Source organism: Equus przewalskii, chromosome 15, assembly GCF_037783145.1.
Source record: "Equus przewalskii isolate Varuska chromosome 15, EquPr2, whole genome shotgun sequence".
NCBI lineage: Eukaryota > Metazoa > Chordata > Mammalia > Perissodactyla > Equidae > Equus > Equus przewalskii.
Window position 1 is genome coordinate 44,523,785 of NC_091845.1, and position 18,564 is coordinate 44,542,348.

Sequence of the window (18,564 nt, forward strand, 5' to 3'; positions counted from 1 at the left end):
GGTCTCTCTTAGGTTGACTTGGCCCACCATTGCTTCTGCTGGCACCACAGACCCTTTTGAGTCTCTGTTCCACTGCTCTGAGGCCATTTCGTCTCTCACCAAGGCCTCCTGGCACGTCCATTGGCTCTCAATTCAGCTTTGTTGTCCCCTGAGAGGGTAACATGGGGACTGTGGGGTGCCTTCCACATCACCTAGGAGCCAAACTCCCTCCACTACATCATGCTGTGCCCTGAGTTTTCTCTGATGTGGCTGCACATGGAAGGTTGGTATGGGGAGCTCACAGGGGAATCTCCTCCCAGGGTTCCAAGTGAGACGTGAGGTAGAAATGCTGTCCCGAGTTTCTCTCCACTCATCTGCCACACTACCTTAGCCCAGAGGCGTGCCCGCCCAACTGCCGGTTTCTCCTTCCCTAGTCTCTTTTCTTTTCCCATTGATTGAGACTCTTTGACCTAAAAGGCTAGGATCAATCGATTGTCTTCAGGCCCACCAGCACTGCACTTCTCCCTAAAGGGTCGGGATAGAGGGACTTACAAAACCCTTCCCGCAAAGACAAAGCTTGGATTCCAAGACTATTTTCTCACTTCAAAATCCTAGTTCGGATGCTAGAAGCTAAACGTTATCTCTTCATCTTTCTTTGCATCTATAAGATCCCTAAAATTCCCCAAAGCAAAACAATTCCCCTTGAAGAAAAAGGAGGAGTCATCAGTACAAGAAAAAAATGTATTTGTATGTTTTAAAATATTATTTTGATTATCTGGGATTTGCTGCTCAGAGAATAGTATGGCCAACCAAATAGAGTTAGTGGGACCTAAAACATTTAATTGAACAAAATGGGGGATCGTTCTTATGAGAGTTAGTGAAAAACAGTTATTTTCAGTCTGTCCCCAGAGTTACAAAATGCACAAAGGTAAAATAATGACATGTGTACTGTACTCAACTGCCTCCAGCTGAACTGAGAAAGCCGGAAATGCCTACTAGTCAGTCACTTCCTTGCCCGGCCTGCTGCAGACTTAAGAACCTTAGCCAAGCCCCATGTGAACACAGAGCACAGGGCCAGATGCATGCTCTCACAGGCTCGCGCTAGGATCATAATCACCCAATAGGCTTCCAACCTTTAGAGTACTACAGGCCCAGATTTTAGGGGACTAAGATGAACAGTTCTACTTGAGATTGCTCAAATTTATAGCTTCTGTGGTTGGAAGATCTTTTAAAATTATTCTTATAAAAAATTGCAAACATATAGAAAGGAACCGAGAATAGTATCCTGAACCTCCATATACCCATCCTTTCGATTTAACAATTGTTAACATTTTTCCATATTTGCTTCATTTTTCTTCTGAAATATTGTTAAATTACAGACGTTACGGCATCTCATCCCTAAATACTTCTTAAACTACAGAAACAACTTCCTAGGGAAGCATAATCCCATTTGTTAAAAAATAGACTTTAATTTTTAGAGAAGTTTTAGATTCACAGCAAAACAGAGTGGAAAGTACAGAGATTTCTCATATATGCTTTACCCCCACACGCAGAGGCTCCCCCATTATCAACATCCGCCACTTGGGTGGTACATTTGTTACAATCAATAAACCTACACTTACACATCATTATCTCAAAGTCCATGGTTTATATTAGAGTTCGCTTTTGGTGTACATTCTATGGGTTTTGACAAACCTATAATGACATGGATCAATCACTATAGCATTATGCAGAATAGTTTCACTGTCCTAAACATCCTCTGTGCGCCTATTCTTCTAACTCTTGGCAACCACTGAACTTTTTACTTTCTCTATAGTTTTGCCTTTTCCAAAATGTCATGTGGTTGTAATCATTCATAACGAAGCAGTCACTCCCTGTGACCCCTCTCACTCAAGCCCCTGGCAACCACTAATCTACTTTCTGTCTTTATGAATTTGCCTGTCCTGAACATTTCATATAGGTGGAATCATTCAATATTTGACTTTCTGTCTCTGATCTTTTTCACTTTGCATGTTTTCAAGCTTCATCTGTGCTGTAGCATGTGTCAGAACTTCGCTCCTTGTTATGACTGAAAAATATTCCATTATACAGACAGACCACATTTTATTTATCTGTTTATCAGTTCATGGACATTTGGGTTATTTCCACTTTTTAGCTATTATGAGTCATGCTACTATGAACATTCATATATAAATTTTTGTGTAGACGTATATTTATTTATTTATTTATTTATTTATTTATTTATTTATTTATTTTTGGTGAGGAAGATTGGCCCCGAGCTAACATCTGTTGCCGATCTTTGTCTTTTTTGCTTGAGGAAGACTGTCACTGAGCTAACATCTGTGCCAGTCTCCCTCTATTTTGTATGTGGGATGCCACCACAGCATGACTTAAGGAGCACTGTGTAGGTCTGCACCTGGGATCCAAACCAGTGAACCCCAGGGCACGGAAGTGGAACATGCAAACTTAACCTAACTACACCACCTTGCTGGCCCCTAGCTATTTTTAATTCTCTTTGGTATATACATAGGAGTGAAATTTCTTTTTTTATTTTTTCTGCTTTATCTCCTCAAAACCCCCTGTACATAGTTGTATATCTTAGTTGTGGATCCTTCTAGTTGTATAGGAGTGAAATTTCTAAGTCATAAGGTAACTCTATGTTTAACGTTTGAAATATCAAATTGTTTTCCAAAGTGACTGTACCATTTTGTAACTCTTAACTGAAATATGTATGTAAGGTCTATTTAAGAGACAGTGATTTGTTTCAATGCTCTCTAAATATTTGCTGGCCTTGCTAGCGTGACTGAAATTCTCCTAATTCTTGGAGCTAAGACATTGAAAGCTCTATGTTAAAAAATATATTCATCTCTGGCCAGCCTGGTGGCACAGTGGTTAAATTCACACATTATGCTTCGGTGGCCCGGGGTTCGCTAGTTTGGATCCTGGGTGCAGACATGGCACCGCTTGTCAGGCCATGCTATGGTAGGCGTGCCACATATAAAGTAAAGGAAGATGGGCACGATGTTAGCTCAGGGCCAGTCTTCCTCAGCAAAAAGAGGAGGATTGGCGGCAGATGTTAGCTCAGGGCTAATCTTGCTCAAAAAAAGAATACATAGATATATAGTCATCTAAGATGAATAAAATATGAAGCAATTCCTGGTTAGAAAGTGTTTATCAATTTGGTGTAGATAAATAGAACATTGGTCAGTTAAGTTTTTTTGCTTTTTTGCTGGTAAAGATTCACCCTGAGCTAACATCTGTTACCAATCTTCCTCTCTTTCTTTTCGCCTCCCCAAAGCCCCAGTACATAGTTGTATATCCTAGTTGTAAGTCCTTCTAGTTCTTCTATGTGAGCCACTGCCACAGCATAGGAACTGATGCTGTGGGGCTGCCGAAGCGGTGAGCGTGTCGAACTTTAACCATTAGGCCATCAGGGCTGACTCATGGTCAGGTAAGTTTTGATAGGGGAGAACGGTCAGGGAAGCTCCAGGTGGTCCAGCCTTGCTGAGGGAGGGCTGGCTTGGAGATGGATCGATCATGAAGAAGGGGAGGAGAACCAATTTGGAGGAGACTGTTTGAAGAAAACCATGCAGAGGTGCACTGGACACATCTAGCAATTTTGCCCAGGGTTGGTCCTCCTTTTCATTATTCTAGGCCTGAGGATAGAGTAAACATTTACAAAAATAAAATCAATTCTTATTTAATTTTTGAAAAGGGATAAATCCAGTAGTGTGATGGTAAATGTTTGACAACTGGCTCTCTTGGGGGGAAAAAGCCCTATTTGTAGATTTGCTGATTACCCTAACCTTGCCTGATTTCAGGCTACCAATGTCATGTTATTGAACATGACATTGGGAAGAGCTGTGCCCAGTCGGCTTTCTTGAGCCAGAAGAGCCGGCTCCAGCGCACTACTGATTGAAGAGAGGGATTAAAACAACAGATAGACTGAGGGTGTGGCAGCTCAGGTGAACTTGGAACTGGCTAGACTAAGAGATATGAGAGAAGGAGGCAGAATGAAAGTAGGCCAGTGGCAGACGAGTACCCTGGCATAGAAAGGCTGGTGTACACAGGGCTGGTCACTCACATGTTTTATAGGTTGAATCTTGGTGCAGCTCTGAGTTTCTCTTTTGCGATACAAACAGCCTTCAGAAATACAGAAACCTGTGCCGCCAGGGTTCTGCTGCGTGATGATCATACTACAGCCAGCCAGGCCAAACTGTTTTCTGTGTCGTAAAGGCTAAAACCGGATGAGGCTTGCTTGGCCTGACTTGGCCTCCAGGAGGGTAAAATGAAATCAAAGAGACAGGATAAATGGAGGCTTTTCCTTCTCTTCGCTGTGAGTCTATGTGGTATAAGCATATTTTCCATCAAGAATTAGTTGCTTAAAGAAGAAAGATCCAAGTAAATCTGGATCAGGTGTTCACTCCATTTAGTTCCAGAGGCAAGGAAAACCATTTTCTGGGCACTGGAAAGAAGAAAAAGGAGAATGCCAATTAACGATTATCTTTCAAACTGTTTCTGCTTGTCCAAAGGACTGGGTTTTATCTGGCTGTCCAAGCTCCACTGGGCAATTGAACCTCATTCTGCAGAGAGTTTTCAGACGGTCATAAGTAAAGTCACCCAGTGGGGAATTTTAAAGAAGGATGACTTCCTCTTTGGAATCAAAGGTTTACCTGCAGCAGGGTCTTTAGGAACCCAATACAGGCAGTAAATGATGAGAAATTCAGTTACTCAACCAGGGAGGGGCAAACAGAAGTCGGCAGGATGTCACATAACCAGGCTGATGGATTTTTCACAGAGTCAATGGGTGTTTTGGCGGAATTGTCCAGAGCGACTGGTTGCTTAGGTGATGTGCAGGCACAGCTTTCCTCTAGCTCAGTGGGATGCCGATTATCTTTTCTTTACCTGCTGGACCCTAGGCGAAGTAAATCTGTATATTTTAGGAAGGTGCATGTATTTCCTTTGTGAGTGAAATGAAACCAAAGGGATAATCTTAATAAATTATAAGCGCTCACTTATCCTGATTGAGAGAAAAGAAAGGTTGATTCTCCTTCCAGAGCAGTCACTTGATCTGTCCAATCTATTAAAGAATAATTGAACCAGCAACAATCACTTCCATGAAGTATCTACTAATTACGTTGTTCTATAAACAGTTTCTGCATTCAGACATGCCAACTGCTAAAAATGGATCATTACATCACCAAGGGTGTTATTAGAGTTTTAACAACTTCCAGATTCAGAAGACCTAACCCCGAAAAATGAGGGCTGATGTGTTATTTTCCTTTCCTGACTGTGTCCCAAATCTCATCTCATATAGTCTGAGACCTTTGCTTTCTTCCAAATTCAAGTCTTTTGTCTTTTTTTTGTGTTAGTCTCATAAGATAACCCAAAATACACCAATTCCCTTAAATGGTTCACACATTTTTTTTATCTTATTCAGCAAACTCCCAGACAGCTGACAGAAAAGGCACCAGAACCCAGCCTGATATAGTCTATTCAGGCCTCCATTTTTGTTTTTCAAATGAGGGAGCTGGATTATGAGTCAGTTAGGATTAGATTCAGCTGTAGCAGAGACCAAAATAACAGCAGCTTAAATTAACCATGGGGTTATTTATCTCCCACATAGTAAAGCCTGGCAGTAAGTAGTGCAGCGCCAGTACAGAAACTCCATGATCATTAAGGACCCAGGCTCCTTCTATCTTGTTGCTCTGCCATCCTCTAAACTTGAATTCCACCTCATGGTCTAAGACGGCTGCTCTAGATCAAGCCAGCATGTCCACATTTCTGCCATCAGTGGAAAAGGGCACGTTGCATCTCTAAAATGGCACTACCAGAAGTCACACTCAACACTTCCTCTTATAAGCCATTGGATAGCTGCAAGAGAGTCTAAGAAATGAGGTATTTGTTCTGAGGAGCCATTGACTAGCTAAAAATTGGAGATTCTTTTACCATGAAGGAAAGGAAGAACAGATATTGGGAAGAGGTAGCTGTCTCTACCACAGATTAGATCAATGAATTTAAGCTGTGTCCTCAAAGTCCTAGGGTTTTGGTGTATAGTACAGGGATTACTGTGGGTTTTGGATGCAGGGGGGAATATGTGGGTAAATTCGCATAGCACTTTGGAAAACTTCTCAAAATCAGGGCATCTAGATCTCCCTTTTTAAAGCCTATGAGAACATTTCTGATGGGTGGCAGTGGTCTGGACTGAGAGCCACTGGTAGCTGGCTGGTAAGAATTCTCAGGGCCCTGGGGTAAGGGGTGCTTCAGTGGTGCCCTGGGCTGGTCAAGAGGAGATCTGATTCTGGAGCAGGGTGCCAGCCCTGGACAAGAACACATTGAGCTGGTATTAGACCAGTTTTCAACATCAACATCACGTGGCACTGAGAGAAGCAAAAGCAGCTGACAACTGGGCCCTGAAATTGGATTGATAGGATTCTGTATTTTTCTCTCTGAATAGGTCGTGGCCCAAGTGATAGTTGAGTATGGTTCTCAGCCTTGGCACCATTGACATTCTGGGTCAGATGGTTCTTTGTTGTGTATGGCTGTAACGAGCAAGCATTGCAGGATGCATAGCAGCATCCCTGTGCCCCTACTCCATGTGAAAACCAAGATGCCACCAGACATTCCTAAATGTCCCCTGGGGGCCAAATCATCCACAGCTGAAAACTATTGGGCTAGAATCTAGGTAATGGTGAACATTATTGTACTTTGCTAATGAGAGTGCAATTTGGTACCAATCCTTTCATCAATTATATGGGCTACCTATCAAAGGCCATAATATGTACGTGAACTTGACTTAATAATTCCATTTCTTGGACTCTGCTTTGAGGAAACGATTTGTAAGAGGCTTTCTACCCAAAGATGTTGATTGTAGAACTGTTTTCAATAGAGAAAAATCAGAAACAACAAAAAATACTAAACAGTAAGGAAAGAGTTAAGTAAGCCATAGCAGATCCATGTGTCCACTAAAATGCGTTTATGAGTTTATAATAACATGGGAAAATAGGATATAATAACAAGTGAGCAAGTAAAAAACTATACAGAGAAAAAAGGCAAGAAGGAAATTCACTGAAATGGCAGACTCTAGGGAGAGAGATTAGGGTGATTTTTTTCTTCTTTCCTTTCATTTCTCTATAGTTTCCAAACTTTCTAAGCTCAGTATGAATGGCTTTATACAAGACTATAAAACAAAATTTTTTAAAAATCTAATTAAAAAGAAATTCTGGTGTTCGGAGGAGGAAAGCTACGCTCACAGCACTCCTTGGCTAATAGTGCCTGTCCTGGAGGATTCACAGCCATTATAGCATTTGGGTAAGCACAGCTGTTGGGAGAGAGGAAGAAGAGATGTTCCTTCCTTCAGAGTTGCCTCACTTTGTGCCAAGTGACCCTGCCATCCTGGCCACACCCATTGAACCAGAAATCCCTGTTAAATGCTCCCGTAGGCTGGGTAGATGGAAGAACAACCTATGAGAAGGCTTCACCCAAGATGCTGTCCAATAGGAGCCTTCCATATCGGACAGTGAAAAATAGGGCCAATCAGATCCTGTCTCAGGAAGTGTACATGAAAAAGTGGAAGCTCTCTGCCGTCTGAGAGATAAAAAGGACAACCAGATCATTAAGCAGCTGTGAATTCTGAACAATGAGAGTTATTATTCTGGTTCTTTGCAAGGCCACAGAGATGGCTTTCCTTATTCCTTCACTTTCTTAGAGGAAGCTTCCACCACACAAGGTGATCTAGGCAGACCGGGACTCAGTGTCTACACAAAGATTACCTTTCTTTCAGTGTGTGTTGTAGACATTACCTGGGCAGCTCGAACCCTGCTCCCCAACCCTAATGTGTGCAAAGGCCACTCCGTGGATGAGTGGCATGGGAAATTTGTTAAATTCCAGATTCCGGGCTCCTCCCCTAGGTAACCTCATTTCACAGTCTTGGGAAGTGGAGCACTGGAGAACTTGCATTTAAAAGACTTCCCAGGTAATTCTGATGCATAATCCAGTTTTGGAACCATTGTTTTACCTACTACCGGAATAACCTCACCCTCGTGCTCTACCTCTGCAGTGATCCTTAAGAGTATGATGGTTCTTCAAAAAAATTAACCAGAGAATTACCAGGTGATTCAGCAATTCTACTTCTGGGTATATACCCAAAAGAATTGAAAACAGAGCCTAGAACAGATACCTGTATACCCATGTTCACAGCAGCACAATAGCCAAAAGGTGGCAGCAGCCCAAGTGGCCATCACTGATGAATGGATAAATAAAATGTGGTATAGACATACAAGGAACTATTACTCAACCCTAAAAAAGGAATGAGATTCTGATACATGCTATATCATGAATGAACCTTGAACATATTATGCTAAGTAAAATAAGCCAGACACAGAAGGACAAGAATTGTATGATTCTACTTACATGAGGTTCCTAGAGTAACCAAATTCTTAGAAACAGAAAATAGAATGGGTGTTGCTAGGGGCTGGGGCAAGGGAAGAGAAGGGAGTTGTTGTTTAATGGGTACAGAGTTTTAGTTTGGGAAGATGAAAACATTCTGGAGATGGATGGTAGTGATGGTTGTTCGACAATATGAATGTACTTAGTGCCAGTAAACTGCACACTTAAAAAATGGTTAAAATAGTAGATTTTATGTTATGGATATTTTACTACACACACAAAAACCTGACAAACCAACCCTGAGTGTCATCAGCAACCAAAACAAACCATGCAATTCGAGCAAGGAAACAAGCCACCTCAAGAAATCATAGCCAAGAAAATAATCCTTTTTTTTTTGGACAAAACGCTGTCAGAGACAAAACTTTTAGAAAAGAAAATTAGTTCAAAACAAGCTTCTTTCATCATATCGTGTTTTCTTATCATAAAATAAACAAAGAGAAAGAGACAGGAAATGGGAGACTAAAATAAATCTTCCGTTTAAAGAAAAAAAAATCATTCCTAAAAGTTTACAAACAGATCTTTCTGGATCTTTAAAAATATCTCTGAAATGTTGCAGTTTAAAGCTTTCAAAAATATCACAACCTCCTCCCACTCCCCGGATATGCGTTTACTTCCTCTCTTATAAACATAATCTTTCTTTGATGCCCTGACTCTGGGGTCTCCTTGTGGTGGGTGCTCGTGAAACAGCCCTGTTTCTTGAGTCAACTGGGAAACCCTTCAGGGTGGGTGGTGACTTGTCAGTGGGGGACAGTGTGATATAAGATGCTGTGAGTCAGGAAGATGTTTATTAGGAGATTTCACAAATGCGAACAGCTACTAATAGGGTGGTAAATTGCTAATCATTGTTTTCACAAAAGGACGAGACCAGGAAAAAAAAAAAAGCCAGCTTTAAATACAGCATGAGTGATGTTTTAGCTAGGCTTAGGTCTGTCTGGATGTGGGTGAAAATCCGAAACAATAGCAGCTTAAACAACAAGAAGTTTCTCTCTTCCTCCCCTAGAGGAATCTAGAGGTAGGGAGTCTGGGGCTGGTGTGGGGGCTCTGTGAAGTGGTCAGGGACCCAGGCTCCTTCTGTCTTATTGTTCTGCCATCCTCACCTCTTGGGCCCATGAGATTATTTGACTATTTAAGCTTCAGCCATCAAGTCTGTATTCTGGCCCAGGAGAAAGAGGAAGGAGAGTGAAGAGGCCACTCCTTCCCATAACAGAAGTTCAAGTGACACTCTCATTTAGATCCCACTGGCCAGAATATATCCTCACCACCACACATAGCTCCAAGAGAGGCTGGGAAATGGGACCCTTATTCCAGGGAGCTGCTGTGCAGCTAAGGAAGAGGTGCGGGCTGATGTTGGAGGGGATGATCAGCAATCTTTGCCCCTGGGAAGTTAGGTCAGAAGATAGGGCCCAGTTGTTTTTCAGCACAGGTGCCACAGACCTTCTGCATAAGACTCTTCTAGGCCCACTGGCCTAATCGTTTTATTTAATCCATACACTTTCCCTGCATTTGTGTTATGTCCACTTTACAAACAAAGGTACTAAGATTCCGAGAGTTTCTGTAGCATCAAGAGCTGGTAAGTAGTCTGGCCTGCGGATGGCCATGTTGGTCGACTGTGGGCCTCTCAGCGCTAGACGTCATCACCTCTAAACATGTATGCCTTTCTAACTCCAAAGCTGCCTTGCAGGAGCCCAGGAGCCTGTCAAGGCAGGCTATGCGCATCACTCCAGCCCTCCTTTTAGCCAGAAGGCTCCAAGCCCTAGGTTAGGATGCTGGCTTGGTTGCCTTTTGAGCTGATGTTAGCATTCTGGGGCAGACTTACTCATCCTAGGTTTGACACTGTACCCGCTTTTGTGGAGGACGTGTGTGCTAATAGGGTGGGAGTACTTACTGCAGACCTCAGAGGGCCAAGGGAAAAAAGGAGCATCACCTAAGGCTGGGCTCCCCCCAGTGCTGAGACATCTGTTGTTAGGAGGCACACCCAAAACCGAGAAAGATCAAAAGAAACCGACTTTGGCTGTCTCTGTGCTCTCTTGAGGGTTATATGGGTTCCTTTCACATTTCCAAAGAACTCTCTTGAGGGATTAGGAAATTTAATGTTTAAATAGTTGAGGATGAGGCATAAGCCAAGAAGAGTAACTTTTAAGAAAGAGACGGGTGGCCTGGGTTTTGTTCCTGCCTAGGAACTGGCCGCTCCACCCCACGCCCCACTCCGGTGAAAGGTTTCTTCTTAGGGAGCCGACGGGACACAGCCTGACAGTTGTAAAGAGCACAGCTGTCTCAGCATTGCTGTGGGAGGACCGCAGAGGCCTCCCCACCCCATGCGAGTTTGGGGCTGACCTCCCTAGAAACACATCTCTCAAGAAGGAGGACAGGGTCTGATCCGAGTTATTGTTCCCTTTTCTTCCATAGACCACACTTCCACTGTCCTGCCTTTTGGCCACTGCATAGAATCCTTCTGATGAGCTCTTTTGTTTTTTTGAGGAAGATTAGCCCTGAGCTAACTGCTGCCAATCCTCCTCCTTTTGCTGAGGAAGACTGACCCTGAGCTAACATCCGTGCCCATCCTCCTCTACTTTTTTATATGTGGGACACCTGCCACATCATGGCGTGCCAAGCGGTGCCATGTCCGCACCTGGGATCCGACCGGAAAACCCCGGCCCACCGAGAAGCGGGATGTACACACTTAACTGCTGCACCCCCGAGCCGGCCCCTGAAGAGCTGTGAATTTCTGTTTTTAAATACGTTTCAGCAAAAAACATAAAAACGTTTATTATAAAAAGTTTAGAAAATAAAGATGACTAAAAAGAAGGAAAGAAAAATTGCTTGTTACGCTATTACCTAGAGAGAACTGTGACTAACTTTTTAATACATTTTTCCAAAGCACATGTACACGTATATTTGTGTGTATATGCATGTGTGTATATAAAGCTTTTGAAAAGCAAAAGTAGGGTCAGACTATTTTATAACCGGCTTTTTGCCACTTGCAATATGTCCCAGACATCTTTCCATGTCAATAAATATACGTCTGCAATATTTTTCTTAATGACTGAAGCTATTCCTTGGTACCAGCACTTAAAAAAAATAATCGTCTATTGTTGGGCAGTAAGATTAGTTCATTGTTCTATTTTTGAAAAAATTATTGTTAATATAAATAATATCTTAGGGCACATCCTTGATTATTTCCTTAGAATAAACTCCTACAAGTGGAATGCTGGGCAAATGCTCTGCAAACTTTTAGAGTTTTTTGATATATATGGTCAAATTTATCTGTAGAAAAGTTGTCATAGTTTACACTCTTATCTACCATGTACGAGAGGATTCTCCACCTTCTACTTTATACTAGACACTATGTCTTTCTTTAAAGTTTTGGAAAGTCATGGATATTCTGTAATCTTTTGGGAAAGAACCACAGTTATAGATCTATCCTATACAGAAAGCTTTCCTTCCACGGCAACTCAGGACCAAAGGATGCCAGAAAGGAGCCAAATTAGACCCAAGTTCAGATATGTCTGTGTCTCTAAACATCCTCTCATTTCCATCAGTGTCTGAACATACTTCTGGCCAAACAACTCTATTATTTGTGACCTAGGCTGGATTCAATGCTGACCTCAATGGAGAATCCGTTTGATCTCATTATGGGCCCACCGAACCATCTGGCCCTGGCTAAACAGGTTAGCCACACAGTGGGAAACTTCATCACTCAACTAGCCTTTTTCTTGTCGGTTTTCTAACAAAAAATATTTCCCACCTTGCTCTTTACACAAAAAACAGAGTATGGATATCTTTTGCATATTTTTACGTGATAGCCAAGTAGCTTATTTTTTTAAACCTTGGCAATCCTATAGATTCAGTCGTAGTCCCCTGAAAGCCCCAAGAGAGAGTAGAAAGAGAGAGAGGGGAGAAAGTGGATTCCCACGGCCACAAGGACTTGGGCCTGAGGAGTTGCCTCTGTGTGTTATCTCACTTTTAATATTTAAAATATTTGTGGTTGGGGGGAAATGCCAATTATCTTCAAAATTGAGATTCTGTTCTTGGCTGCAAGTGTTTTTCAAATTCCTAGAATTAAAGCAGATTGTTTTTCCAAGCTTGTGAACTATTTTTATCTACAACAATATGGAGTGCACGCACCTGTTCACACATCCCTCTATGGGCGCGGATACTTGGGTTCATTATGTTGAAGGCAGAGCTAAGAGACAGTCAGCCTGATGTTTTATCACCATGTGGAAGTGTATTGCTGTGGGACGAAAGACTATCTTCCTTTATAGTTACTCATTTTCTCAGATGATATTTTGGGATTTTAAAATCAGTCATATGAAACAAAATAGACCTATTTTTAGAACTCTCTATTGTTAATTGTGTTGTGTAGTTATGGTCCCTATTCTTTTGACTCAGACATTTATTTAAGCATGCAAAACATCATCCTTATTGAAGGCGTACAGTGGGCAAAGCCCTCTGCTGGGTACCATAGACGTCATGAAGACAGAATCCCTGCTCCAGCTCTGTCCCTGACCAGTTGCCATGAAGGGGCCCCTTCACTTCACGTAGTCTCAGTTTATGCACCTTTAAGCAAGGCACCTGGCTGATTGCCCCAGGAGCATCAACTCCCCTGTGCTCGCAGGCTCCTCACGGCAGGGTGGGTGTCCTGAGCAGGCTCAAGCTGGCATCCCCTGCCACAAGTTAGAGAGACACGTGGCTCACTCTGGAAGTGAAGCAGGTAAAGCTACAAGCAACTGTTGGCCCAGCCCTGGATGCAAGCTCTGTAAGCTGCAGATGCTGAGGTCCTACTAAAGTGTCCCATTCAGCCCCTAGCACAATCTGTAGTCATATATTTGTGACCATATCAAAACTTTTTATTATAAAAAATTTCAAAAATACACGATATAGACAGAGGAATATAATGAAAACACAGGCACTCATCATCCAGCTCCAACTATTTTAATATTCCTCCCTGACCCTATGAATCTCAGACACACATCCTTTCACCACAAATACTTCAGTGTGCACCTGTAATCGGTAAGGACTTTTTGGAATATAACCACCACGCCCTTATCCAACCTCACAAAATGAACAGCTATTCCTTACTATTAGGTTCATTCTCTCACAGATGTCTCTTTAGGGCTGTTTTTAAGGCATCTCTCTCTTTTAGGTCTCTTTTATTCCTTAACAGTTCCCACTCCTCATTTTTTCCCTTTTCCATGCTGTTGACTTGTTGAAGACACCAGGTCGTTTATCTTACAGAATGTTCCACGTTCGGGGCTCGGCTGCTTGCTTCTTCGTAGTGTTGCTTAATTTGTTCCTCAGTCCCCTGTATTTCCTGTGACTTGGTAAGAGAGCTAGAGACCTGATTAGTTTCAGGGCCAATTTTTATTTTTAAGGCAAAAATGTGTGGGAGTTGGCGCTGTGTATTTTACGTTGCATCACCTGAAGAAGCACACAAAGTCTGCTTATCCCACTGACAGAGACGGATCGGAGGGCTCAGGTGGTTGAGAAAGCAGGTCACCCCGACAAGAAGCAGAGGAGGTGGAATTTGGACCTTCTCAGTCTGACTCCAGAATCCAAACTTTTAGCCACTCCCCCATCCTGCAGGAAGGACAAGCGCTCCACTTTCATACCTGTTTCTCCGTTTCTGGAGTCCCTGTGCCTACCACCCATCCTTTGTCAGTACCGAGGACAAGCACTCGTAGTTGTAGGTCAGATCATGCAGTTTGAATTGGGGAGGAAGCCAGGCTCAATGCTTTCAAGCAACAAGAAGTTCGGGTGTGTGGCTCGGGTGCTCCTCGGTCTCCTCGGGGCTGTGGTGTGAGGTGTGAGAGGTGATGCGTGCGTAGAGAGGCGGTAGAATCCGAGAAGAGTTTTCCTTGGCCACTGCATTTTGTTTCAGCCCTAAAACCTTCAGGCTCTGCTGCGAGTGCCTCAGGCCCCACAGCAGCACGTGTCAAAGGATTGGGAATGACTGTGAAAGAAGGTGATCGCGTCTTCAGGCTTCGCGCAGTCTTTATCAGGAATTTTCCATGTCCTTATTTTGCCTTCTTTTCATGCCCTCTTCTACCATGATTTTTCTCATACAGCGAGACAGGCTTTCCACCTGCCTCATCCATCTCGTTTCTTCCTCATGGGACAGAAGTCTTTTAGCACAATCGCACGCTGAAACGACACTGCCAAAGGCAGCCAAGGGAGCCGGAGAAAGGTGGGTGTCATGGGTGCTGCCCTCTGAAGTCTCTGAAAGTCCTAAACCTGGGGGCCTTCCTCCACCCTGTAGGTAGGGAGAGACCCCCACGAGAGGCTCCTAGCCAGGTTCCAGGCACAGGGACCCCAGGGAGCTGAGGAGGGGAGACGCAGAGAAGATGAGAGAAAGAAGGCTATCTGATGAGATATGCAGAAACCTGTCACAGCTGCATCTGGCCCTGCATGTGCTTCTCCCGAACTCACCCAAGACTGAGCTCTTTCTGTCCAAAGACAAGCTGTGCTGCAGGCCTCCTAGATGCTGTGTGCCACGGCAGAGGGGACCGGTTGAGATCCTTGTTCCTGCCTTTCGGGGTGGTGATTACGGTTTATGCACACCCTCCCTTCACTTACAAGTAGCATTTGTAGGTTTTCTGGTGGTTTACAACGCCGTGGACCCTCACAATGACTTTAAGAAGGAAGGATTATCATACATATTCATGGTCACTGGGATACCATGACTCAGAGCCAGTGCATGACTAGCTTGAGGTTTCCCCATGGTGAAGTGGCTGAGCTGGGACTTGAACCCCTGTCCCTGGAGTGTTGAGTGTCTGCCCCTCCCTCCCCACAAGGTTCACTTCAGAGAAACAAGAGGGGCTTGGGCAGCACTTTCTTCAGGGCCCAGTGAGTCTTCTTCTCAAGAAGTTCGTCAAGAATGCCAGTTGCTTTTGCTTTGCTTGTGGTCAGTGTCCTGTGGGAAAGGGTCAGCTGGCTATTCAGAGTGGGACAGAATTTTTTGTGAGGCCTCCCTTTCCCGACCTCATTAATGGAAGCATTTGTACTGCCCAGTGGGGCCTCCTTGGGACACATTCCTTGTTGTTATTGTTGTTGATGTGGTTTGTGGTTTTGCCTTTTTTACTTCAAAAATCATATTTTCTCCAACTCCAAGAGTCATATGTGCTAATTTTGAGAATATTAGAAAAATAGAGAAAAGCGTAAACACGAAAAGAAAACTTGTCCAGTATCCTGCCACCCCGAGTCTCAGTGAGGACTTGGGGGTTGCCGTCTGTCCTCTCTCTCCTTCCTTTGGGCCTAGGGCTGCACCATCAACTGAGCCCTCACCCCCCACACTTTGTAAATAGTCCCTCCCCGGGTTACCCTGTTTTGAATGTGCCATCTGTTTTCTGTTGGGAACCAGATTGACTCACCTTCTGACTCATTGACATTTCGAGACCTTTCCCTCGAAGCTCCCATTGCCATGATATTTTCTGAGGTTTCCAAGCAATGTATGCAGTGTGCCTGGAATAAGCTTGGGGGTCCTAGGGAGAGAAGGCGTTTAGTTTCTCGACTCTTCCCTGGTGCCCCCCGCCCCCGACCTTGCACAGACCTTGAGCAGGCACACGTCCATGTGTTGTGATGTGAGGGACTCCACACTTCCACTCGCTCCTGAGCGCCTCCAACTCCTACTGCCCCTGCACTGCATTCAAATCACTGCTTACCAGAATGATCTCCACCAGGTCCCACTTGGAAAGGAAGTCGTAGGAGAGGAGGAAAGAGCCATGGCTTGCTCATCCCAAGGCCGTTGCACATAATGCTGCCTCAAATCCCCACTCACTGCCTGACTGAGTCCTCCTTACCCCTCTTGTCTCAGCTTTGATGAGGCCTCTCCTGAGACACCTTCCCTGAGCTCTCCACCCTGGTTAGGGCCCTTCCTCGTGACTCTTATTACAATGCCCTGTAACTCTCCTCCTGAGCCTCTGAGGTCCGGGAGGGTGGGACCTGTGTCCTACTTGCCCTTCCACCTGGCACCTGCCACAACACCTGGCACATAATAAGCCCTCCATAAATCCGTAGACTATTGCATGTTTGGGACATCCTCCAGTATCAAGTTTCCCCATCAGACTCATTTTGAAGGACTGCTTCCAGTTGGAGGAAACCTTGATTTGAATGAGCCAGACATTTCGTCCTTGAATACTGTGTACATTGGAATCCATTTACCCGTCCCCACAGGGACTGATATGTTTATTGGAGGTGGGTGTGGGGTGTAGAACAAAAGATGGATCTTTGTCGGGGACTTTTATGGTATTGTTGACAAGGGATGATGCAGAATATGAAAGCAGAGCCAGGGAGTCAGGAGAAAACACTCTATTCCATTATTTTCCCAAGAGCCAGGTATGTAAAAAAAGGCCGGTGCTGCTGACAGTCATAGGAAGATAGACTTCAGAGATTATTTCTGTCTTCTAGGGTCACCTCTGAACTTATCTACCTTATTCACTTTACCTCCTAATGTGGGCTCAGGGGAGCTTTGTGCATTAGTGGAATATTTATCTCTCCCTTTTAGAGGAAAACACGACTACCTCTATTTGCATAAAAACCGTGCTAGGTGGAGCTGGACCAGTGGCATAGTGGTTAAGTTCGCACTCTACTTTTGCAGCCCGGGGTTCGCATGTTCAGACCCTGGGTGCCGAATTTCACACCACTCATCAAGCCGTGCTGAGGTGGCATCCCACATGCAAAAAATAGAGGAAGATTGGCACAGATGTTAGCTCAGGGCCAATCTTCCTCCTCCCCCGCCCCCCAAAAAAGCTAGGCAGATATACAGGGAACTAAGAAAGTGGTGACTTCTGTGGGGTGGAGTGGAAAATCCAAGGAGACTCGGGTAGCAGAGAGAGTGAAACTTCTCAATTATACTTTCAATATTATTTTGACTTTTGAATCATAGAAATTTATAACATTTAAAAAATAAAATTGCATTTAAAAAATCTTCCCTGAGAAAAACAATAACCCCCAAACTTTTTTTACAACTCGCTTAGGTGGGGACCTCGTTATCCGTCTATTCTTTTACACTTTCCAATGGAAGAAAGATGAGACTTGTTTATAATAATGAAGTGTCAATGTACAAGCAGCTTGTTTTTGGGGGGAGGGGGTGGCATTATGTAAACATTTGCTTCTGCGGTTGGGGTAATGATCATTCCTATTTGAACCACGATGTTCACATATCTTTCAATCTGTCATTAGAAAATTACAGGACCAAATAATGATGTAAACATTGTTGAGAAGATCAGATCATCTCAAACCAACCACATGGGTAACACAGTAGCAGCAACTGATAAAAGAGATAACAAAACTTGCTTCCTCCCAAGCACGGGCATTCTGGCCATCTACAGCGTGCCCGCACAGCCAGAGCTTTGCAAGGGGCCACTTGTTGCATGGATGACAGAATCTGGGATAGAACACTGACTAAAAATATTCTGGTCACACACAAATTCCAAATTCAGTCATCCTTAGTGATTCACTTAATAAGTTACTAGTAAGAAGCGATTAGTTCTCTGTAAATGACAGTTGGAGGATTGCGTGGCATTTACTCAGGAGAAGAGAAGAAAAGACTCACATGTTTGGGAAGCAATTTGCATCCATCAGGAGAATTCTTTCATTGAAGTCTCTCCACTTTGAAAATGACTATATTAGAATTACCGTATTGGCAAAAATTTATAAGGCGACCCTATTCTGAGATGGCCAAAGTCCTAGAGAATTTGGACTCTGGTGGAAAAGACCACTCACCCAAATCATGCTTTTTCCCAGTGGGAAGCAGCCCTTCAAATGATGATCTTTCTGATGTGTCAGCTTTGGCATCTGGGACATCTTTTCTGGAAAGACCTTGCTGTGTGAGCTAGCTGCAAACACGGGAAATCTTCTCACAGGGAGGTTCTAAGAGCTGGTGAGTACTGAGTAGCTCCACCCCTTCAGTACACTTTCAACCAGGGTTAAGCTTCCCCCGGCAAGGAGTGGTGGAGCTTTTGAGACAATGGTTTTGCACTCTCTTCCTTCACTCTGCTCTGATCCTCTTAACTGTCTTGTCTTGGGATCTTCCCAGCATTTGCTCTGTTTTGTCTTATCTCTCAGGTCTAACTCCACACTTGTCCTTTGGACTCAGGAACCCTCTCGGGCTTCCCTAACTTTGACGATCTCATGCTGTCA

The 18,564-nt window shown here is 43.8% G+C and overlaps 1 long non-coding RNA gene across 1 annotated transcript; it reads right to left on the reverse strand.

Annotated features, from left to right (window-relative positions):
- Positions 1-13,343: 13,343 nt before the first annotated feature.
- On the reverse strand, positions 13,344-18,273 carry LOC139076163 (uncharacterized). The gene is made up of 4 exons (XR_011527483.1): positions 18,148-18,273; positions 15,974-16,063; positions 15,795-15,905; positions 13,344-15,546 (listed from the first exon to the last, which is right to left on the reverse strand). It is a non-coding gene; the product is annotated as an uncharacterized lncRNA (long non-coding RNA).
- Between the last annotated feature and the right edge of the window lie 291 nt (positions 18,274-18,564).